This window comes from Crinia signifera, chromosome 4 (genome assembly GCF_055691185.1).
Source record: "Crinia signifera chromosome 4, ASM5569118v1, whole genome shotgun sequence".
Taxonomy (NCBI): domain Eukaryota; kingdom Metazoa; phylum Chordata; class Amphibia; order Anura; family Myobatrachidae; genus Crinia; species Crinia signifera.
The window spans coordinates 160,034,159-160,059,057 of record NC_139220.1 but is presented as its reverse complement, the minus strand read 5'-3'; the positions used below and the strand labels follow the sequence as shown (position 1 = coordinate 160,059,057).

At 44.6% G+C, this 24,899-nt stretch overlaps 1 protein-coding gene across 2 annotated transcripts in view; it reads right to left on the bottom strand.

The window, feature by feature from the left end:
• Positions 1-22,243, bottom strand: part of PLXNB2 (plexin B2) — a 199,550-nt gene extending 177,307 nt beyond the window's left edge. For both annotated transcript variants that reach the window (XM_083182863.1, XM_083182865.1), the window contains exon 1: positions 22,033-22,243. The gene's annotated coding sequence lies outside the window, so the exon portion shown is untranslated. The remainder of the gene's footprint in view (positions 1-22,032) is intronic.
• Positions 22,244-24,899: the final 2,656 nt, after the last annotated feature.

The window sequence follows — 24,899 nt, the reverse complement described above, 5'->3', positions numbered from 1 at the left end:
CTGAACTGTCATACCTATCATTTAGGACAAGACGTACAGCTAACGCAGCGATTAAACTGCAATTTTTAATATTCCTTCCCGTTTTTCATAATAATTCCCCTGGTTTCCGGAGTCCATGTGCCAGACCACACATAATGCTTCTCATTGTGAATGCATTACACAGATCCATAACGCTCCATTCTAAGCTGTGGCTTCACTAGGGAGGTATCCAATCAGAGGCATGATTCGTAAACGCAATGTGGGCAGAGGTTGACTGACAGGAAACTGGCATATGGGGCAGATATCTGCGGCTTCCCGGGGTAAAAAAAATGCACATGTGCCTAGGTGTTCAATGGATGGTCCGTGACGTCAGTGCCAGCCTTGCTCAGCCAGTCTGTGTCGCAGATGACCGGTAGGGTCACTTACATTTCCAGACTGGAAAAATAATTTGATGGTTCGTGAATTGTGTTTGTAGTGGGTAGTGATCTGCAATAATTTCACAATTCATTTTTTTTACATGGTATCCAACTTGATCTCCTATAAAAAACAACTTAAACAATTACTTTCATATGAAAACACAGGTTTAGTAAATTCTGGGTGTTTTCACTGCTGCAACCAAGCCAACGCTTATTGTTTTTTTTACTTTGCCTACTTGAAGCAGTGAAAACAATACCACCCGATATGCCACAGCTCACACCAGATGATCCGAGCTAAGAGGCTATGGCTAACCTGCTGCAAAGCAATTACCCTCTACAGCAGTGTTTTTCAACCAGTGTGCCGTGGCACACTAGTGAGCCTTGAGCTGTTCTCAAGTGTGCCCCCACATCTAGAAATGCCCAAACCCATTTACAGCCACCACCAGTTCAAATGTTATTTACTGGTCTCTTCTTTTCATGTAAAGGGCCAATGTATTTTATTTTTGTTACCTGTGGGGACCAGTGTGATTGTTTTTAATGTGGGGGCCAATAGGTTTTTTTTTCCCTGTGGTGGCCAATGTGTTTTGCCCTGTGGGGATCTTAGGGTGTGCCGTGGCAATTTTAAAGTCTTATTTAGTGTGCCGCAAGGTAAAAAGGTTGAAAATCACTGCTCTACAGGGTATTTGCACAAGGGGTATTTTATTATCCTGTTTTGTTCACTTTTACAAAAGCACTACTGATGTTTTGGTTTTTGAACAGATTTTTAAATAAACCTTTTTTTCGGTTGGTTTTGCTTTTTAAAATTATTGACACATTAAAAATAGCTCCTAAATCATCAATAGCTTGCAGTTTGTATCCTTTGATGCAAAACACATACATAATTATTTTGTTTCAATTATTTTAACAGTGCAACAAAAGTTAAAACAATGTCAAGATTAAAGCTGGGTACAAACTACTGTATACAATACGCTGCACCTACAATAGAGATTATTAATGAATGGTTAGCATTACTGCATCACAGCACTGAGGTCATGGGTTTGATTTCCACCATGGCCCTAACTGTGGAGGTTGTATATTCTCCCCGTACTTGTGTGCAGGGCCGGTGCAAAACACCGGAGCGCCCCAGGCAGGGGGGACGCCTCAGCGCTCACCCGATCCACGGGGGGGGGGGGGTGCTGCGGCACGGGAGGGACCTGGGCTGTCACCCGATCCACGGAGGGGGGGGGGGGGTGTTTTGCCGGGTGATGGGTGCTGCGGGGGTTTGCTGGGTGAAGGGTGCTGCGGGAGGGACCTGGGCTCTGCTGCGGCGCTACACGGCTGAGCGGTGGGTGGGTTTGCCGGGCGATGCGGAGAGCTGCGGGACAAGTAAGTACCCAATCCGGGGGGGGGGGTGGTGAGGTGATGTGCCGGGTTATGGGTGCTGCGGTGCTCCACGGGTAAGAGGGGGCGGGCGGGTTTTGCCGGGGTGCAGGAAACTTACCCCTGCTGTCGGCATCCCTGCTGCTGCTCCGATCCTCTCTGCTGACGAAAGAGGGGGGTGCGCGGGTAATGCTCCGGTGGGGGGAGAGAGTTGTCGATGGCGTTGACCTCCATGGAGGGGGGGCTCCAAACTGCCGCCCTCCAGTGGCCGGCGCCCTAAGGCTGCCTAGTGGTGGCGCCGGCCCTGCTTGTGTGGATTTCCTCCGGGTACTCCAGTTTCCTCCCACAAATATATACTGGTAGGCTAATTGGCTCCCAACAAATTAACCTTAGAATGTGTGTGCATGTACGTGTGGTTGGGAATATAGATTGTAAGCTCTACTGGGGCACGGACTAATGTCAATGATTAAATATTCTCTGCAAAGTGCTGCGGAATATGTGTGCGCTATATAAGTAACTGGTAGTAATAATAATAATAATAATAATAATAATAATAATAATAATAATAAGTGGGTACCATATTATCTCAGAAGCAAAATACAACTAGAGCAAAAAAAATAAAAAAACCAGCACAAAATACGTAGGCTATACAACTTCCTTTTACTATTGTAAAAATAGGAATACCACAAAATCTTTATACAAAGTATGAATCAGACAGATATAAGCATGTCTATACATGCCTGTCAACTATTAGCTTGCCCTACCCAAGTCCAAGATAGTCCATTTCATAACATAACAGAGCTTGTGCATTCCATTTGGAAATCCCCTGCCTTGTCTGGCATTCTTCAGATGAATCCAGCTCAGCGACACTCCTTTTTCTTCTTTTTAAGAGCAGAAAAATCCCAATGCATTCATCAGACATTGAGTAAGCTCCATACTTTCAGCATTTTTAAAGGCTCATACTTTTTAAAAGGATATATATTATTTATTTGTGCTGAACATTCTTTATGTCAAACTTGGGTTAAGATGGAGACAGATTCAAATAGCAGCTGTTTATTTTAATAAAGCAGGGAAGCTGCAAGGAAAAAGGGTCTGGGGGAGGAGGTGGGGGTATGTGCTTGCTTAAGTTCTCCCTGCCAGCCTTAAAGGCCCATAAACACTAGGTGATTTTGCCCAGTGTGTATGGACAGCGATGATGGGGAAAATAGCCGGGCTGCAAAAAAAAAAGCTCAGTGCATACACATTGAGCGTTAATTTTTCCCGCCCCTTTAAGCAATGGAAAGCCGTCCGCTACATCGATCATCTTCTGGTAATACCACCAGATGAGCGGCATCCACCGGATGATGACGGGAGCACACCTCAGTTCTCATCGCTGGCCCATACACACTGGGCGGCTTTTGAGCTAAAAGCAGCTTAACATGACAAAACTGAGCGGCTTTCAGCTCAAAATCTCGCTGTGTGTGTGTGGGCCTTTAGGTTGCTCTATGGGCTGCGCAGAACGCAATCCATAGAAGTCAGTGCGCATGCACACCACCACAGTCATGGTTTTTCCCCCTTCTCCCTGACACGGACTATGGCAAGCCTATTCTCAGTCATCACCGCGGACAATAGAGTAATGTTATTTTAAAGAGCTGTTAAACGTGTCCCTTTTCTTATGCACAGTGGACTTCTAGTGAACAATACATTGGAAGCCAGTAACCATCCTGTTTAGGGGTGCATTTAGTAAAATATGCACAAATTAGTATAAATCATGGTCTGTATCTCTCTGCATTTATCCGAATAGTCATACAATGCATTAAAGCAGTGGAGACATCGATAATGGTTGTGGCCAATATGCCCTGTGTAAAAAGTAGGCGGGATCTCATGGTAAGGAGTGTCACCAAATGGAAAGCTCCCTGCTGACATTACTATGGGCGTGGAGTGCATTGCTGAATGTCCCCTATTTACATCGCTCTGGCAGCATGATCAGCATCCCCGAAACTGCTGGGCTTCCCCTAGATGCTAGTGTCTGCACTGACGCCTCCTTCTCAGGAGCCGGGCAAAGCAGGTGGTCACTCCATGTTACTGCTGAGCAGACAGCATTTTGGGTATCTCCCCATGGAAGGGTGACATATGGATGTGGTGTACACCCCGTCCCTCTCTTGTCATGCCTGTGCATTAAAGCACTGCCTTAGAAATTATATAACTACTATTATAGTAACATTGTTCACATTAGCCTGCATCCTTACACAGTGCTTGCCTCAGCATTAGTCAAGGACTTTCCTCAATGGCAGAGAGACAGGTGGGTGTAAGAAAGAGATTATACAGTAGGAAGACAGAGGGAGAATGGTTGAGAGAAGATGAATTCATTAGGGTTAGTGATTGGCAGTAACGATCAGCATCTCTGCCTCACAGCACTGTGTGCCGTTTAGATATTATCACTGGCCCTTGTGAGGGTTTCCTCTATGTATTCCACTTCCAAAAATATACTGCTACTGTAGGTTATTTGGCTTACAAAAACAAAGAATAAACCCAGTGTGCATGTACATATGTTTGAAGCAGACTAGATAGGTCAAGTGGTTCTTATCAGCCATCAAATTTAAGGTTTCTCCTTGTTTCTAATATTCATAATAATAGCACCCACGATGATGATTTATTACTCTGCTTAGTGTACTTAAATGACAGCTCACCTTAAAAGGCTGATGGGATGAGTATGGGGAGGAGCCAAGGGAGGGAGAAAGCAGCAACAGAACGTCTCCCCGGCTTTTCGCCACTTCTGTAAGCAAACTACACACATAACACATCAATAGATTATGTTACTGTATGTTTTGAACAAGACTTCATAATAAAGCCTTAGGATACTAGCAACAAACTGGATATAGGGAAACATGTTTGGGGGTCAAGCAGGCTTAAGAATAATGTTATGGTCTTGTTTGTGGATTTTTCACAGTGAGGTGGGGGGTGACATTAGGAATGTGCTACCCCAATTTATAATTTATAGATGGGAATCTGTCTGCGGTGCTTTTACTCAGAATGCAATTGACACTGGTGTCATGCAATAGTGGTTTTATTTCACTACCTCAAATTAACTAATGTTTTAAAATTGGCCTGTCTGGAAATAAACAGCAACAACACTACCTAAATTAACAGGAGGTCATGGAACACTATTATAAGGGTGTGTAATCTAGCACAGTAGAATACATTTTCTACACACTTAGCACCTTCGCTACAATGGAATCATTACATCATGCAATCGCTCCATTCAAATGGGGAGCACTCAAGCCTGCATGACCTGTAGTGTCATCTTAATCTGTTATGCTGTCACATATTAATGCCTTCTTTGTCCAATAGCAAAAATAAATAATAAATAGTGCTTCATTATATTAGGGAAAAGCCATGGATAAGATACACCACCAGTATACATTGGGGGGGGGGGGGGGGGGGGGGGGAATAATGTATTAAAAATATTTGATATATATTTAAAAGAAAAAACTAAAACAGATGGATTATATCTACCTAGTGTCCATGTGTAACCAAAACACTGCCATCCTCTGCCAGCGAGTGGAACTCCATCCTCTTTCACACATCCAGAAACAGAGGCAAACATACATACAGAAACACAGAGGAAATCACAAGGCAGCAGACTTAAGTCAACTACTATACACGTAAAGTCTATTGCACATCTAACAATCACAGAAAGCCTGCTAGGCGCTGTATACTTGATCACGATACAGTTTTAATAAGAAAATAAATTATTGTGTAGCAAACGCTTGCCCGCAGTTATGGAGGGTGCAGAGATTTTGGCTGCGAGACATAAAGCGCAAATCAAACTAATTTTGCCATGAAGACAAAAATGATGGCTTTAAATCTTGCAGTTAAATTGTGAAAATCTCATAACCACGGGGTATTACATTTGGCTCAACAAATCCTGTTTGAGGAACTTGCTTGGCATCACAGATTAGGGTGAAAGTTGGAATGGTAAGGTTATTTATTTTCTGAATCAATTAATTTGTGTGCTGTATAATTAAAACCAAAGATTAGGATTACCGCAGAAAAAACCACAATAAGTAAACAAGGTACACGTGCTCACTGCTCGATTGGGGTTTTCTCTTAAATGGAAACCCTCTCTGGGCATAAAACATTTTAAGATGAATTCTGTCCCAATTAAAAAAAAAATGATGGTGATCCTTTAGACAAAGAATGAACCTCACAATTAGCCTGAAAACTTACCTGCTACATAAAGGCTTACCAAAATATATGCATATAATAGCAATGCCTTTTACCTAAAATAAAGACACACTGTACGCATTTTTTTTTTTGTGATGTTACTCATTTCAAATACCAGTCTACAGGTGCCCACACACAAGAACTATTTTCCCCCCAGTTCCTTTGCTAAATCTTCTGATCTTACATGCTGTATGAAAGATCAGAAAATTGAGCAAAAGATCAATAGGAACGCACATGGGATCTTAAGATAAATATTTGGTGAAGACGTGAGTTTGCCTTAATTTAAGGGCTAATTTATGCGCACATCTTAAGAACGCAGATCTTTCGAGTGTGTGGGCACCTTAAGAAATAACATCTCTGTTGTCCAGCTGGTTCCGGTCGTTAAGTCGAAAGGGTCTAGTTTGACCACTATTGGGCAACAGGTCAACATGGCAATGGTCTATACATGAAAAGGTTGGCATGAGTTGTTCACAATTTAGGGGGGTATGCAATCGCCGTCGAGCATCTCCCGTAGGGGAGATGCTCGACGGGCCGTACTCAATGCTGTCTTCCCCGACAGCATTGAACAGGGTTTCCCGGCAGAACAAGCCCGACATCTCTAGCTGTCGGGCTCGTTCTGCCGAGAACAGCCGGGAAGTGACGAGCTGCCGGCTGCAGCTCGTCACTTCCCGGCCGCAACTCGCGGCCACGCCCCCTTCTCGTCCCGCTGCATCCAATCAGTCTGAATTGGATCCAGATTGATGGGATTGTGCCAAAATTGTTTTGGTGTATACACAGCATTACACTAATTGAGGTTCATGTGGACAGAATTTTGTTTGAAAAATTAGTTTCGACCGTTTCGATGTCGACCTTTTGTCAATTTCGACCTTTTTTCATGCGTCAACCTTTTCACTGCCGACTAATCATGGTTGATCTAATGACTGTCAATCTAGTAATCTACACCGTCTCATGCACCAATCAAGCAAAAACAGTATTTTTTCGGTCTAGTGTTGATTTTAGTTAGAAAAAAATTCCAGACATTCCATTACTGTTAGCTAATGACAAGGAAGCATTTAGGTATTGAAGTGTTCTCGGAAATATGTGATCAAAACTAAAAATGGTCTGGTTAACTAGCCCAGTGTTTTTCAAACATGGTCCTCATGGTCTACTCACAGTCAGGTATGGGTCATAGGGTTAACCCAATTATGGTCGACATGCCATAGGTTGACACCTTAAAAAAGGTCATATCGATATATTTTCATATCGATCTATTCTATATTGACCTATGGTTTGTGTCAATCTAATGAGTGTATGGACATAAGCCATGTTGACATATGGCCTGTTGACCAATAGTGGTCGCCCTATTGAGTCTTTTCCTAATTAGTGTCGACAAATCACCTGCATACCTCACAATCCACAGATTAGGGCTATTTGTGGCTGCAGCATAGGTGGTTAGATTAATTTAAACGGTACTTATATGTTGCCCTCTAAGCTATTTGCTTCGTTTCACACGTCCGCTCGCCACACTATATAAAATCAACTCCACGCGGACATGGATAGTGGGGGTATGAGCGTACTAACTATAGTGGGCGCCCAACTAACATATAAGTACCATTTAAACAAAGGTAACAATTAAGCAACTTCTGCTCATGCAAGGATATCATCACTCTAGGATTTTTTTTCTTGCAAGGTGCTATCCCCCAAAGCGGAGAATTGGCAGTAATTGCTCTAGAACCACTGTGACATTCCGTCATATGACTAATCAAACTAATTGTACATTTCCAATAAGCTTCATTTTTCAAATTACTCAAAACCATCAATGGCAAACCATCACAGGTTGTTAAGCATCGAGAATCTTCGTCCATCCCTAATATAGGTTGTGTTAACGCACTGTTAAAATAATTCCCCTTTGAAAAATAGTAAAAGCGTGTCTGGAATAGCCTATAATAATAATAATAAATAAATTTAAAAAACACATACATAAGACACACACATTATAGGACTAATTGAGTGGAATTAAGACCAGCTTGAATGGAGCTCTCTTAGTATAAGCATGGAAGTAAATGCCGCATTCAGACCTGATCACTGGGCAGCAAATTTGCAGCCAGAGCAATTATCAAATGACAGCACACATGCGCGGGGTCCCCCTGCGAACAAAGTCAGTGATGGCCGATGGATAGCCGTTAGCTGTATGTGGGCGGCCCCCCTGGAGTTGGGAGGGAGTGCCCCAGAAAAGGCAGGCGGCATTCAGCTGTTGGGTGAGAGGTCCACTGACATCAGCAGTGGCCTTCGTAGTGAGTAATTGCGAATGGTTTTTCCCCTGTGTGCACGGTTGCAAAAGTATTCTCAGTTGTGCACAGGAGAGGGGATTGACTCTGGCAGGGTGGAGTTTACCTGATCACTGTGCTCTGAAGATGCACTGTCCAGCAATCAGGTCTGAATCAGGACCCAAATGCGTATATTCACCAGAATACAGAGATATATGCTACTGTGAGGAGACCAGTCCCTATCCATGTGCTTGCTTTGATATACATTATCATAATAGCACACTGGAGCCAGCACAGTGGGCCTTATTCATATTTACACACAAATGCAATTGCAGTTCTCTAGACTATGAAGAGGCTAAGGTTAGCAAGTTAAAAGTGCCACCCAAGAATGTGGAGACACCCACTGGACTTATTGCATTTCTACTGTGTGAACAATTGCAGAGCCCTGCGATCATATAGTCACCTCTTAGACAGAGGGAAGACCCGCCCTGTGCATGGCTGTGAATGGCTTGAGAAAATATCTCCAGCCACCTGCAGATCCATACGCAATTAACTCACCATAAAATGATTTTCCCGCACTGACCCTTCCACAACTCTGTGAAAGATGCAGGCTGATCAAGGCCAGAGCCGACGTTACACGCCCTTCCTGGAAATGCCTGGGCATGCCTGCATTTTTTCGGTCACTCAGAAAACGGCAATTTCACACTCTGGCTTCCGGTCAGTCAAGCTGCGAGGGAATTGCGAATAAAAAAAATTGCTGATTGCGGTTACTCTTTGGCCTTGCGCATGTGCGCTATGATCCATATACATGGCAGTCGTTTGATAATTGCCATACAAATTTGCACAGAAGTGATCAGCTCCCATATATGCAATTTCAGAGAACATGGAACTAAGGGGTTGGTCACAGCAGTAGCAACTAATACTACTTTCAGACCGCAAATGCCGTGTCGCACACGGGATTAGGACACCGGTCCCATCCCCAGAGCAACACGGCAATGCGGTCTGAAAGTTCCGACACCGACACGGCATATTGGGGCGGTGCTGGGCGGCGGCGCGTCATCGGGGGCTCGGGAGGAGGCAGTACTTGGAGCTGACAGTGCTGCCTCCTCCATACTGTGAACGGGACACGGGTCGCTCGACCCAGGCACCCGTTCACACTGCACTTGACACGGGTCATAGCCGTGTTCAACCCTGGTTATTACCAGGGTTGAACACCCGTGTTGCTCGACCCTTTTCAGACCGCACCGTGACCCGTGTTTAGGCCCCGCGAACACGGCAATAAGCCATGTTCGGAGTGCGGTCTGAAAGCGGTATTAGATGCCATGCATGTGATCATACAGCCATCAGCAGATAAACACCTCAAAAACTGCCATGACATGCCTGCGCTTTACCAACTGCTCCCGTTAAACGCCCTGTTACCACGTCATATAAAATCACTCTCCAACAAAGTTCTCAGTGTGACTGGGATCACAGCAGCACCCTTGTTCACACGCATTGCTATCACAGCAAATGCACGCAGTGTGCAAACACACAAGAATATGTAACCTTGAATATCCTTGTTAACTTTTTTTATTGCAAAGTCTAACATATTACTGTCAGGTTTAGAATGAAGTATTGTACACACTGTACTGATGAGACCAAGCCAGCTTGCTTTGTCATAAAGGTTTTTTTTTACCCTTCACCTTCTTAGTCTCTTGAGATGGTGTAAAGTCTCATAGGAAACGTTAGTCTCGTTGTCAGTCAATAGGTCAACACCATATGATCAACGCATATTGTCGACATGTTTTTGTTTTAAACTTTTCATACTTTGCCATCCAAGCGGACTCTGACTGGGAACAGTAAAGACTGCTAAATTGCAGCAGTAATGGTGAGACAACTGAAGCATGGAAAGCAAAGTGAACCATGCAAGGGGGCGTGGCTATAAATTTGGGGTTCACGTACTCAGGGTGACATTGACCCCAAAAATTGTGAAAAACGAAATGACCTTTTCCACGTTTAACTTTTTCCAATGTCAGTCTTGTGCATGCATATACCACAACCAGGCAAGAAAGTACCAGATTGTTCATTTTAAATGAAGTAAAATATTTGTGGACAGGAAACAATGTTACAACTGGTTAAAACTATTAATGCTGTGTGTGTGTGTGTGTGTGTGTGTGTGTGTGTGTGTGTTAGGGGGGGGGGGGGGAAGGGGTATTAATTTGCTAATTGATCTCCTGGGACTATTTAATTAGCCCCGAAGGCAGTCCAAAGCTGGAGCTGATCAGAGTCTAGTTTTTATTGACTAAAAAGTTACCGGACAATTGAATTCTCCTATAGAAATGGTAAATTGTTCAGTACGTGTAATCCAATTAAAATAAGGTCTATAAACATTATCTGTACTTTTGCAAGCTTTGAATCATGACTTACAAGTAAATAGAGGGCATTCACAATGTTTCATTACATCTTTAAAAGGTGCCCAGACACTAGAACGATTTTTGGGCCGATCAGCCGATTTCCGATAAATCGGCCAATATATCGTCCAATGTTTACCGATCATCGGTCGAAAATCGGCCGATTTTGGTCCGATGCGCGCTCCCGTGGATCTTTAGCTGAATCTTCTGATCTTACATGCTGCACCAAAGATCAGAAGATTTAACAAAAGATCCATAGGAATGCACAGGGGATCTTAAGAGAAATCTTTGGTAAAGACGTGAGCTTGCCTGAAATCTTTTGGGTCAGATGTACTAAGCTTCAAAAGTGATAAAATGGAACGTGATAAACCACCAGCCAATCATCTCTTAACTACCATACTCCATGCTGTGTTTGAAAAATGATAGGCAGGAGCTGATTGGTTGGTGGTTTTTCACTCTCTATTTGATCACTTTTCAAGGCTTAGTACATCTCGCCCTTTGTCCAGGACGGAAAAAAGATTTTAAGGCTAATTTATGCGCACATCTTATATTCGCAGATCTTTCTAGTGTGTGGGCACCTTTACACAAATTGTTGGAAATAAATTGCCAAAATCAGTTTCAGGAATACGAGAGGCAGGAAGCCATAGGTTAAAGTAAGACGGCCCCCATAAAAACAATCATATGAAAGACTATGTTAAAAGAGGTATGAGGGATCTTTATAATATGAAAACACTAGTATGTATATGAAGTTAGCGTATCATCCTATTTACCAATATCCATAGCATTGTAAAATGCGATCATTTCGCCCCAATGCATCACCTCCGAAAGGAGCCCTGTCCCTGCGATGCCTGGAGCCGGAATCTGGGGGGTCTGCGCATGCGCGGTTGCATGCTGACCCCGCTGACCGCACTGGGCAGTGTGATGTGGGTTACGCCATATCAGAATGATACATCGGGCAGCTTCGCATCCCCCATAGAAACCTATGCAGCCGGCGGCGCTGCAGGGGATCGCAGCAGGGATCGGAGATTCCTGCTGCGGTCCCCTGTGATACATTAGGGGGATACGCAATATTTGCGGCTAACCCTAGAAAATGAGTGTTTTCGGGGATTTAGCCGCAAATATTACTTGATAAATGCGGCCCTATATAACAACAAGTCATGCTGTAGCACATGTACCCCTTAAAGCTATTGCCATCTCACTAATGTAAATAATATGTACATTAAAAGTATGGCATTTAGGCTTTTTCAGGCAGTTTGGTCTAGCACTTACCTTGGTTTTAAAAAATTCCCAAGGTGTAGTTATTCTGGAGGTGTCAAAGTATTTTTACAGTATGTGTGGCAGTTACACAAGTATTGATACATTGCTTACTTTGGGAGTAAAGTCCTTTGGAGAGCAGTGTATTTATTGCAGTCTGTGGGGCTAGCAAATACTCTAATGACATTTTCTCTATCACAATATTGAGCTTGCATTTGACAAACACAGTAAGTTTATCAAACCTGGATAAGATATATAATTAAATGTCAAACTAGACAGAGTAAAGGTGCATACACACTAGGTCAGGGGTCCTCAAACTCGATCATCCGGACCTCACACAATCCACGTTCTCCAGGTCACTTGGCAGGTGCATTTATTATTCTTTTACACCTTTTAAAAGATCCACAGGTGGAACTAATTATTTCACTTATGATTCTGTGAGGAGACCTGCAAAACATGCAATGTGTGGGGTCTGGTGGACCGAGGTTGAAAACCTGTGCACTAGATTTATCTTTACCCACATGCTCAATATCAACGTCCGACGTGCGAGGCGTTCGCACATGCGCAAATACCAAACATCGGCCGCCCGACCGCACAAGGAGCTGTCCGGCTCAATCAGAAAAAGGGCCTCTATGTGATCGCACACGGTGCAGTCTCTCTGATCAATATTAGTTTGCTTTGAATCATGACTTACAAGTAAATAGAGGGCATTCACAATTCATGTTTCATTACATCTTTTACACCAATTGTAGGAAATAAATTTCCAAAATCAGTTTCAGGAATACGAGAGGCAGGAAGCCATAGGTTAAAGTAAGACGGCCCCCATAAAAACAATCATATGCAAGCTCAGCATTTCACACTAGGTCAGGGGTTCTCAAACTCGATCATCCGGACCTCACACAATCCACGTTCTCCAGGTCACTTGGCAGGTGCATTTATTATTCTTTTACACCTTTTAAAAGATCCACAGGTGGAACTAATTATTTCACTTATGATTCTGTGAGGAGACCTGCAAAACATGCAATGTGTGGGGTCTGGTGGACCGAGTTTGAAAACCTGTGCACTAGATTTATCTTTACCCACATGCTCAATATCAATATAATTAACAATTTCATCTAGTGTTTATGCACTATATCTTTAATGATGCATGCTCCTGTAGATTATACACTATGGCCCTTATTCTAGTTGAATCAAACAGGTGCGTATTTCAGACAGGAACCGAGTGTTCATAGCCCCGCCTACCGTACGGATCGCTCACACCGTCCGAATGTGGTAAGACACCGAGCGTACGGGCCGCGAGTGGAAGTTTCATGTGAACACCTCCTCCATCTGTGGGAACCTCCCCCATCCTCCGATGGTCGCCGACCATTGAATGATGGATCGAGCGGTCAGGCAGCACCGAGTGCTCCAGACCTTTTCCGTATGAAAGCAGCGATATGGACGGGCAGCTGACATCCGGCTATGTCAGCTGTCCACCCCCACAGTGATATGTACGCCCAGCGTTTTCATGGGAACGCCCATGAAACGTGGTGTACGCATATGGTAATGAGCCCAAAAAGCCCTTCACACCTCTCTCCGCCCCCTGCTCGGATGGTTCCGTACCATCGTTTTCTGCACGGACCTCACTCTGTGGTCCGACGTGCGAGGCGTTCGCAAATGCGCAAATACCAAACATCGGCCGCCCGACCGCACAAGGAGCCGTCCAGCTCAATCAGAAAAAGGGCCTCTATGTGATCGCACACGGTGCAGTCTCTCTGATCAATATTAGTTTGCTTTGAATCATGACTTACAAGTAAATAGAGGGCATTCACAATTCATGTTTCATTACATCTTTTACACCAATTGTAGGAAATAAATTTCCAAAATCAGTTTCAGGAATACGAGAGGCAGGAAGCCATAGGTTAAAGTAAGACGGCCCCCATAAAAACAATCATATGCAAGCTCAGCATTTCCAGGGCAGAATCGATTCCCTTTCTACCGGCCAAGAGTAGTTACCAACCTGATTCCTATAGTCCTCAAGGCACACCAACAGTGCAGGTTTTAGTGATATCCAGGCTTCAGCACAGATGGTTTAATCAGAATGCCTCAGATACTAATTAAGTCACCTGTGCTCAAGCCTGGATATCTACAAAACCTGCACTGTTGGTGTGCCTTGAGGACCGTGGTTGGCAGGGCCCTCCTACCTTCATGTCGGTTTGTATCTACCCAGTTTGTTTTATCACTGTTGTTTCCAATTGTAGAGCGCAATGGAATATGCTGCACTATATAAGAAACTGTAAATAAATAAATCCTGTGGGTCGTAACAATGATGTCCTCCGTTGTCCGAGTCCTGTCATTTCTAATTAAATATTTCTCGGATACGCCCAATATTTGTATACAATATGCACAACAAATATATCGGTAACTATATTATTGTACATATCATGTACAGTAGTGTGTCTCACTATATCGCTAACGAGGCATTCTCCCATGGGTGATTACCTATGCCTCGGTCGTCTGAACACGCAGTCGAATCTGCATGTTCAGCGTGGGGCCAAGTGACGTCACTAAACAAGATCATTCAGTGTGTGTGTTTACCCTAATATCGTTAGACCCGGAGCACAGCCGATACCGCTAATGAATTGTCTAGTCTAGTGTGTATCCAGCGTAACTGAATATACCCCTAGAAGTAGATACAATGATAAACTGGATCATGACAGGGTAAAAACACAATAGTGATTTACTATTAAAAAAAAAAAAAAAAAAACCATTTCCTCCTAGTTTTAAATAAACAATCATTACAACTAATGGGGTGTACACACGGGGGGCGATATGCCGTGCTATGCATCGGGACTCGCATCACACGGCATGCATGGAGTGGCACAATTTAGACTATAGAGTGCAGATCTGCACTATATAGTCTTGGCTGCCCTCTCTATTTCACTGCCGATTTGCGCTCACATGGGAGCACGCCTCGGTAGCGCAAGTCCTAAAAAAGCATGCAATCTGCATGCGATATGGCTTCCGATGTTCACTATATCGGCAACTTCGGAATCCATATCTTACCGTCTGTACACACTATAAAACCAACTTGCTAAAGTACATGAAAATAAATACGTAACATTGACAAAAAAATAAAACACAAATATGTGCGTTCCGACTGTTTTTTTTCTAAATTACTTTGCACGGGAAGAATAAAATATAATTGAAGAAAATAAAAGTATTTAAAATGCACACTATGTATTGATTTAGCAAGCTTCATACAATAGTAATGTGAATGCACTTAATTCACAGGGACAATTAAACCTCGGTTTAAAAGGCTCCCACTGAGAGGAACAAATGCAAGGGTTTACAAATTACACTGTCAGGAAGCCAATAATGGATCAGATTGTGAATACATCAAAACAAAGTTCACATGCTGTTTAGTCAAAAATAAGAAGCACTGGAAAAAAGACTGATTCACGTCCAAGGATAATGCTGTTAAACAGAGTGTGCAGAAAACAGAAGAAGGTATAAGGAATAAAAACAAAACCATCAGAGAATATTGTGCACTCCACTATTCATCCTCGATACTTATGAGAAAATGTATTACTCGCCATTTACTACGCAATCCATAAATAACATTACACACAAATAAAGCAAACACTGTGCAAGAAAACTATTATGGTCAGCTTAAGCAGACTGAGAGAATAAGTATGTACTAAACAGACAGGCAACCTTCACTCACCGGGCTGAGCAGGGAGTCAACCAGATTTCTTGCCGGAGGAACGGTTTCTGCACGGAATCTGATTGATATGGGCAACATCATCTCATTCATTTTTAGAAGCTTTAGACCAGTGTTTTTCAACCCCTGTGCCGTGGCACACTGGTGTGCCTTGAGCTGTTCTCAAGTGTGACCCCAGATCTAGAGATGCCCAAACCAGTTTTCAGCAACCACCAGTTTAAATGTTATTTACTGGTCTCTTCTTTTCATGTAAAGGGCCAATTTATTTTATTTTTGTTACATGTGGGGAGTGTGATTGTTTTTATATGGGGGACAATAAGTTTGTTTTTTTTCCTGTGGGGGCCAATGTGTTTTACCCTGTGCGGATCTCAGTGTGCATTGGCAATTTTAAAATCTTATTTAGTGTGCCGCAAGGTAAAAAGGTTGAAAATCACTGCTTTAGACCACTTACCCTTATCTATCTACACAGACATCCCCTTAAGGCCCCCATACACTAGGACGACTTGTCCTGAGGACAAGTCGCCCCCGACTTCCCACTGAGCTTCCCCCGGCAGCTCCCCGGGGGAGCTTGATAAGATTGGCACTTGATGTGCCCTTTTTTACATGTGATAAATCGTCTCGATTTATCACATGTAAACCCGGGGAGCAGGGGGGGGGGGGCTGCAGAACAGGGCTGCTGGTGGGGGGCGCTGCTAAGGCAGTGTGCAGGGGACGCTGCGGGGGACAGTGACAGAGCTGGGCAGGGGGAGGCGGGAGCTGTCAGTGCTGGAAAAAAAAAGCCCATACAATGAATGGGCAGCCTATGATTGGCTGAGCGCTCTCTCAGCCAATTGCTGACTGGCTGAGAGAGCGCTCAGCCAATCACAGGCTGCCCATTCATTGTATGGGCTTTTTTTTTCCAGCGCTGACAGCTTTTCCTGCCCAGCTCTGTTACTGCCAACTCTGTGTCCCCCGCAGCACCCCCCGCATTGACGGCTCGCTGCTCCCTGCGGAGGTAGTGCAGGCTGGGACCGCAGGCGTTGAAGAGCAGAGACTGTCGGCGCAGTGGGAGAATAGAAAGAAATCTTATTCAAAAGACTGGGCGGCCGCTGATTGGCTGAGAGCTCACCTTTAAAGGTGCCCACACACTAGAACGATTTTTGGCCCGATTGGCCGATTTCCGATAAATCGGCCGATATATCGTACGATATTTACCGATAATCGGTCGAAAATCGTCCGATATCGGTCCGATGCGCACTCCCGTGGATCTTTAGCTGAATCTTCTGATCTTACGTGCTGCACGAAAGATCAGAAGATTTAACAAAAGATCCATAGGAATGCACACGGGATCTTGTGCGCTTGCCTGAAATCTTTCGTCCAGGACGGACAACAGTTTTCAAGGCTAATTTATGCGCACATCTTACGATCGCAGATCTTTCTAGTGTGTGGGCACCTTTAGATCCTTCTAGATTGGATCTTCTAAAAGGGCCTAGACACGTATCGATGAGTGTTCTGAGCAATGCTAGATCTATCAGATTGTTCAGCACACAGCGCTGAGCGATCTGTCAGGGTCAGGACACTGGCCCTGATCCTGGCAATTAACTAGATTTATCCAGCATGCTGTATATTAGTCGCCGGGGCGATAGCATTGCACGGGGCTGAGCATTGCTATCGCCACTATACATGGAGCGATGTAGGGGCTTTTTCGATGCCATCTAGTGAGATCACTTAGAACAAACCCCTTAATTGCTATGTGTGTAAGCCCCATAAGCTTTGCTTGTTAGCAAGACAATAACCAACTTGTACCACAGCCCTCACAGACAGATCTATTTAATTTAAAGCAATTTAAACACTTGAATTGTACACTGGTAGACTCTGATCAATAATTAGTGTGACCTCTGCAGATGGGTAATTAATCAGTCTATTAGGTATATCTTTGCAATGAGGATAGCTACTTCTGTAACCAATTATTTTTTGTTGCTGGTCTTCATTTGTACAAAAAAAAAAAAAATTCACATGTTTATTTTGGTTTTGTTTCCTGAATTATTGCATTTCATTGTTTCATTGACACAATGATTGTGATACATTGACAGGTTAAGTTGTACGGCCACCAGTGGAATATAATAATTGTCTGCCTCCATGCTATTGTGGATGAGAGTGTGTGAACGGGACTCCAGGTTCACCCACTCAGTTGCGACCCCATGCTGAGATGGGCGGGTCCCACTTTGGGGTAAGGACCCACAGTTTGAGAACCACTGTTCTAAGCAATCTAGTCAGATTGCTTAGAAAATCAGCTAAAAATCACCCCATGTGTATGCCCCTTAAGTTTTACTGTGTGCACCCTACTCAGCAATAAAGATTAAACACCTTGTCAAAACAGATAGGACAATGGAACTGAGCAAATGAAACACATTGAAGTAAGGGACAATGACTATTCAGCAACTGCCACTTTGAGTAGTTAAGTAAATTTAAATAAATACACATTTTTAAAAATTATGTACAGGAGTGTCTAAGTTAAAGTTTGTTGAGAATCTGCATAGTGATTTAAAAAGAAAAAAAAAAATGATTCACCAAAAATCCACACCCAACCTGATAAAACCCACCAACATTACAAAGAATGAGGGCGGTAACTGTGTAGGGTCCAGGTAGGCTAGTTGCTAGAGACTTATACATATAGATGCAGGTACAAATAGACTGTAATTGTAGCTAAAGGTAATTGTACCAAGAAATAAAGTATATTCTATGTAAAAAAAATAATAATAATAAAAAAAAAAAAGATTATGTGAAAAGTGCCAAAGGGGAGAACTGCCATAGTAACCTGATGCCTAGTCACTGGGATCTGCAATGCAAAAGCTAGCATTCACAGCAATTTAACACCACAGTACAAGGTGTTACCATCCCTTATTAGTTACACAATAGAAACATAGCATGCAGAAAATAAATAATAAATTCAATTAATGGTAAAAGCAAATTCAAACTCACATTTTATATCCAGTGGGATCTGCTTTTCCTCAGACCTTCCACATTATATAATCGCAAACAAAATACTGTTCTACATTAAATATTTGACACTGTACTGCTAAGCAACTGGAGACTAAAGCTGGGTACACAGTAGACGACATGGCAAAAGATGCAAAGTCGTCAGGGATTTCCCTTGAACTGCATGGAACTCCCTGACAAAGGATATGGGGCATAATTCTGCTTGGGCTGTAGTTTTGTGAAATTTACCCAAACTACAACCTGTGGTGGCAGGCAGCGGGGGAGGGGTCAGCGTTCACCCAGCAAGGCCACCTCACATGCCTGGTCCTGCCCTGTGATGTGTATGTGAGGCCCAAGCACATAACCAACTGCCCCCTGGCTGCGCAGCTGAGCTGTAAAGGCAGACCTCTGCACCTGCCGGTGGCTTCCGGGCTTTTCCTTACTGCCTTGTTGTGGCTCCCGGATTCAGGTCCTGATTTTAGGCACTTAATCCCAGCTGACAGCAGTACTGTAGCAAGGCGAGCTACCCAAACTATGACTGTGAGCTACTGGTAGCTCGCGAGCTACAGGTTGGGGACCACTGATCTAGTGCATATCTGTAAATGCTATTTATATCTGTACTGATTCTGATTAGACACTGAATGATTTTGTCTACTGCATAGCGAGTGGCCACATTCCAACAGTATGCGGTCACTGACAATACCCTCAGATCTACAGACGACAAAAGACATCACAAACAACTCACTATTAACAAAGTAGTGTGTACACACTAGAGCAGGGCTGGGCAATAAGTGGCCCTCCAGCTGTTGATGAACTACACATCCCAGCATGCTCTGCCTAAAGGTGCGTACACACGTACAGATTTTCTGTCTGATCTATCTGGTGGGAATAAAAACCTGGAAATGTATGGGAGCAACTGACAATCAAAAAATTGTTCCCAAACACTTGAAAACAGACAGTGATCAGTCAGACAAATTGTTTAATCATTCTAAGATAACAAATTTATGCAAGCATATATTTTTTTTCTGTTTTCCTGCATTTGGTTGGAAATTTTTGATTGTCAGTGGCTCCCATACATTTCCAGGTTTTTGTTCCCACCAGATAGATCAGACAGAAAATCTGTACGTGTGTACGTACTTTTAGTTTTGCTATTTGGCCATGCTTAAACTGATGAAAGGCATGCTGAGATGTGTAGTTCATCAACAGCTGGAGGGCCGCTTATTGCCCAGCCCTGTACTAGAGGATATGTGCATTAGGCATATTGTTTAAAATATCGTTTAAGGTGTACACAGCTTTAAAGTGGGTACACACCTGATAGATCAGCAGAACAAATCCAATCTTTTTACAGTTAAAACAAACCAGAGAGCATCAGATTTTCTGTATACTCACTACACCAGAGGTTCCCAATCTTTTTTGATTCACCGCACCCTAGAGAATCAGAATTTTTTTCACGGCACCCCTAGGTCCAAAAAAAATTAATTCAATTGGGTTTATATGCGATTCTTAGAGGCAGTTATGTGGTAAAGGGCAGGATTTGCTTCTGTTTGTACACATTTTATAATTGGCAGCCACCAGCACTGGTTTTGCTCCTAAATAATTAACCATTAATAGTTTGAGTTGGTCCTGGACCACCAAGCCGCGGCACCCCTGCATGTGTCCCGAGGCACCCCAGGGAGCCACGGCACACAGTTTGGGAACCACTGCACTACACAGTTATCATTCCTATAAGAATGATAAATTCCCTAAAGATTGTTGATGTGATGTTTTCTGCATGGCAGTGTCTTAACACAGGGCATGCTGCACTGACCAGCTGGAATTCCCAGATTGGCCCATTTATTGCACAGTGTGTACCTAGTATTAGAGAAACAAAATAAAAAAAGTAACCATTAACTGTAGCTAAAGGTTACTTGCAATTAGGATTTGTACATTTAGTTTACAAATGTAAATAAATACAGGAAACAAACAAATGTTGCAGTTCATGTCACTAGGGAGAGTTATAGGGTCTATCATTCTAATGACACTCATCACAGCAATATGGATGTTACTAAAGCTGAAATGTACTAATTTGGGGCTCCAATCAGAGCCCAAACTAAAACCCCACACCTCTGTAAAGGCTAATCTACTTCACTGGCAGAGAAGGGTCTGACTAAATTGCTTATATACTGTATGGCCAGCTGCACACTGTAATTTCACCCAGTGGGGATCAAGCAAGCTTTCCAGCTTTGCAGGTCCTCTATTACCAGGTACAGTATAACTAAAACCATCTGAAGGCTAATGGAGAAGATACTGCAAACCTCATACCATGCAGTAGGGGAAATACAATACTGCCAGAGAAAATCAGTGATTTCTCCATGTATCCATGTTATAAATCAGAGGAAGTAGCAATAACCCCTTCTGCAAAAAGTCCTAAGATAGTTGTTACACCTTCAAAAATGAAGCCCTTTATTTTGCAAACACAATCTACTTTTGTTTTGTAAAACATACAACATGGTAGTCACTACATTATTTTACACCTTCAGAAGTTAAGAGCGACTACAATGTGGATAAGAGTTTAATGTACAATGGAGTACTGTAGAATAGAATTCCAGTGGCCACTAGAAAGCCCCAAAAAGTACATTGTAGGAGGAACTTGTATTATAGTTGTACCACTAATACATTGAGCAGCCTAAGCCATTGATATATATATATATATATATACATACACTGAGATAACAGCTTATGTAACACTGAACACACTGACACCATTTCTCATTAAACTGGGAAATGTAGCACTGGGGGTTGGTCAAATCCCAACCGCAATATACAGTAAGGCAAACAAGACTGAGAAGGCCACCAGGGCAGGGACAAGAACCACAAGTACCAGCTGGCTCTAGCACTAGAACGGAATGCACATGTAATAATCCCGTACACGCCTCACACTAGTAGAGCCCAGGGGAGCTCACCCCACATTGCCTGCTGCAGTGAGCCCTGCTGGGCACAGCAACTACCCCACAGCGCGGATCAGGGGCTTCCACCAATGTAGCAGCAATGGGAACCTTGGGAGTCCTCATGATGACAGTCTCCCTGTTCTACAAGATAGGAACTATATTATTACAAATAGGCAGCTTTCCCTCTGCTGGGGGGTTAGATATGTTTGGATGCCCCTTATGGAGGCAGCTGCAGGTAGCGCGTACAAGAAGCCCATAAAGGGAAGTTCTCAGGAGCAGCAGGCAGGAGTCAGCAGCAGCATTCCAGGCTGTGCAGCCAGTGCAGGGAGCTGGCACACCCCCACCCCGCATGTGCCCGGGACTAGGTCACACATGACGGAGCACTACACTACATGTCAAAGTCCAGTCCAAACAGCTGCAGCTAACGCCGGTCGCCGTACGGAGACCCCCGCACACAGACAGCAGGGCTAAGCCGCAGGAGATAACCCCTTCCCAGCCCCCGCCATAGGAGATCAGTGCAGGGAGAGGCGCGGTATTGCCCAGCAGGCTGCAACAGGTGATGTGACACACAGCGTGCCAGCGGCTCTCACTCACCCAAGTTGTGTCTGGCTGCCGGGCTGATCCCCGGGTCTCTAGTCCAGCATCAGCGAGCATCCCGCGGCGCCCATATCAGTCCTGCCGGGGAGAGCTCCGGGCTGCTGCAGCTGCACGGGATCCCTGGGAGAGAGGAGGAGAGCCGGGCACAGACACACCTGTGGGCGCTGCACACATCCGCTCCCCAGCACAATGCCAGACAGGAAACAGAGAAAAAAAAAAAAAGCCCAGCGGAGAAAGGAGAAAGGAGAGAGAGAGAGGGAGAGACGGGTCCTCCCCCAGCTCCGCAGCATCGGGTTACACAGGCGGCTGGCCGTGCCCGGGAATGCTGCTGCTGCTGGGGTGTATGACACTGCCGCCCCCTCCTCGCCTTCACCACAAACAAAGCGGCTTATTCCCTCTCACTGTCGTACTATATGCACAACAACGCTGCTCATCCATCACACAATACAGACGCACAGTCACTGCTGCCACCGAGCAGCTTGGTCATTTGTTATTATCACTATTATTGTTTATATTATACACACATACACACACCCGCCTGACCCCTGCAAACTGCTGGGTCTCCGTATCATACAGCACAACAGGAACCTTTGCATTTTTGGTGGACTTTATACAAGAAATAATATCTATCCTTGTGTATCAATGCCTATTTCCCTATAGAATGTAAGCTTGCATGCAAGGCACTTATACATTTGACTGTCAATAGTTTGATGTAACACTATCTCCTATTGTAAAACGGAATATGCTGCGCTATACTGTATATGAAACTGTTAATAAATATCTCTCTATATACACGCATACATACCTATCTATCTATATATAGTATACACACATGCATGTGTAAATTACTAACCAAATCTTCCAATATTATCTCTCTCCAAGCTTTGATAAATATCCCCCATAAATAATCTATGAGAACTTTAAGTCCATTTGCAGGCCAACAGCGCTTCCACAGTGATGTCTTGCTTGTATCATTTAGTTGGAAAAAAAATAATTTTATGTTGTTTCGGCCAAGGCTATATGACATGTTTGGTTTGTATTTTTATTATAAATAAATTAATTAATTAAAAGCTTACCTATATACCACCACCTTCACCATGATTCGGTCCCAGTCACGCACCATCCGTCCGCTCGAGATGACATCACACAAGGGTGGCAAACTGTGCCTTGCCACGCACAGACGTTCGGTGCATTGCCTGGTAACCACAATAACAACAAATAAACATAGCACCAGAATGGCATTCATCATCACATGAGGATGCCAGGACTCTCTCCATGTTCGGTTTCTCATCACATGCTCAGGGCTACCATCAGAAATTGTGGGGCCCGGGACTGACAGTAGGGGGTGTGGTATGGGACTCCGACAGTCGGGATCCCGACAGTCATTATCCCGACGTCGGGATCCCGACTGCCCAGAGTCAGACAGCGTGGCTCGCGCGAGCCACCTATTCTATTCTCCCTCTATGGGGGTCGTGGACCCCCACGAGGAAAAATAGCGGGTGGCGGTCAAGCACCCGACTGTCGGCGTTTTGACAGTCGGGATCCCGACGTCGGGTTAACGACTATCGGGATCCCGACTGTCGGGAACCCGTCCGAACACCTGGAATGCCTGGTAAGACCTCTGTCTGCAACACTGGCTAAACTTTACATTTACATTGCTTCAAGAGAAATGTGAACGTGATTTATGAAAAATTATTCTTTATAAACTCCATTCCTGGGCCCCTTTTCGGTCAGGATTGCCGCCACGTCGGCCGGACCCAGGTAAAATGGAGGGGGTGGGGCCACAGGTGGTTACGTCTTTGTGAAAAAGAAATAAACGAGAGGCAGAGAGAGGACAGGCTGCCGCTGCAGCTGTCTCTCCCAGCTCAGCACACGGATCTTAGTAGTGTGTGCTGAGCTGGGGAGAGAGGCTGTGCTGCAGCGGGAGCCTGTTATCTCCCTCCACACTACCTGGCTCCCTCCCTGCAATGGTGGAGCGTTACCTGGGCCTAGGGATCCTGGGATTTCACAAAATCTTCCCCAAATCGCCAGGATTTCAAATTCAAATTTCAGGTTTAGACTGCGCATGCGCAGTCCAATGACGGGTAGCGAGTGAGCACTTGCTCAAATGCTGCCTGTCTGTCCTGACCTGGTGCGTGGCTCTGCACAGCATGATGTGATGCTAAAAGTCACACTATGCAGGCTGCACCCCCACACATACCTGCCCTGCTCCTTTGCCGCTGGCCCGGATGTTCAGTTGGCACCCCCGCTCCACTCACCGGCTGCTCCCCAGCCTCATCACCTGATACACCAAGTGTGTAAGTGAATGTGCGCGGCGTTTGGTTGGGTGGCATAGGAGTTTTTTTTTCTCCAGCCCAACCCCTCTCAATGCCTCTGTCCGCAGTCCCCATTGATGGCTGCCCTGCACATGCCAAATACCAAAGATGAAGAAAAATATTTAAGGTAAAGGTGGGTACAAACCAGGGTCGGACTGGCCATCTGGCACTTCTGGCAAATGCCAAAAGGGCCGATGGCCAGGTGGGCCGAATTTGTCCTGTGTGAGTGGCTACCAATCTCCGACTGGTCTGCAGAAACATGGCCGCCGGCCTCCTGCACTGAGGACATTTCTAGTGCAGGAGGCCGCTACAGAGACAGGGGGGTTGTGGCTATAGGCGTGTGCATGGGGTGCACAGGCACCTCCTAATGAATGGCACCCCCTGCACGATAGGAGCAGCCCCTAGTGACTGCGGTCACCGCACGTCTGGGAGGAAGTACCGGGCCCCGACTCCCCAGTACCCACACAATGCTGCTGCCGCTCAGAAGGGGGGAGAGTTCCGTGATTCGCGGGTAATAAGGGGACGGGGCTTAATGCCGCAAAATGCCCA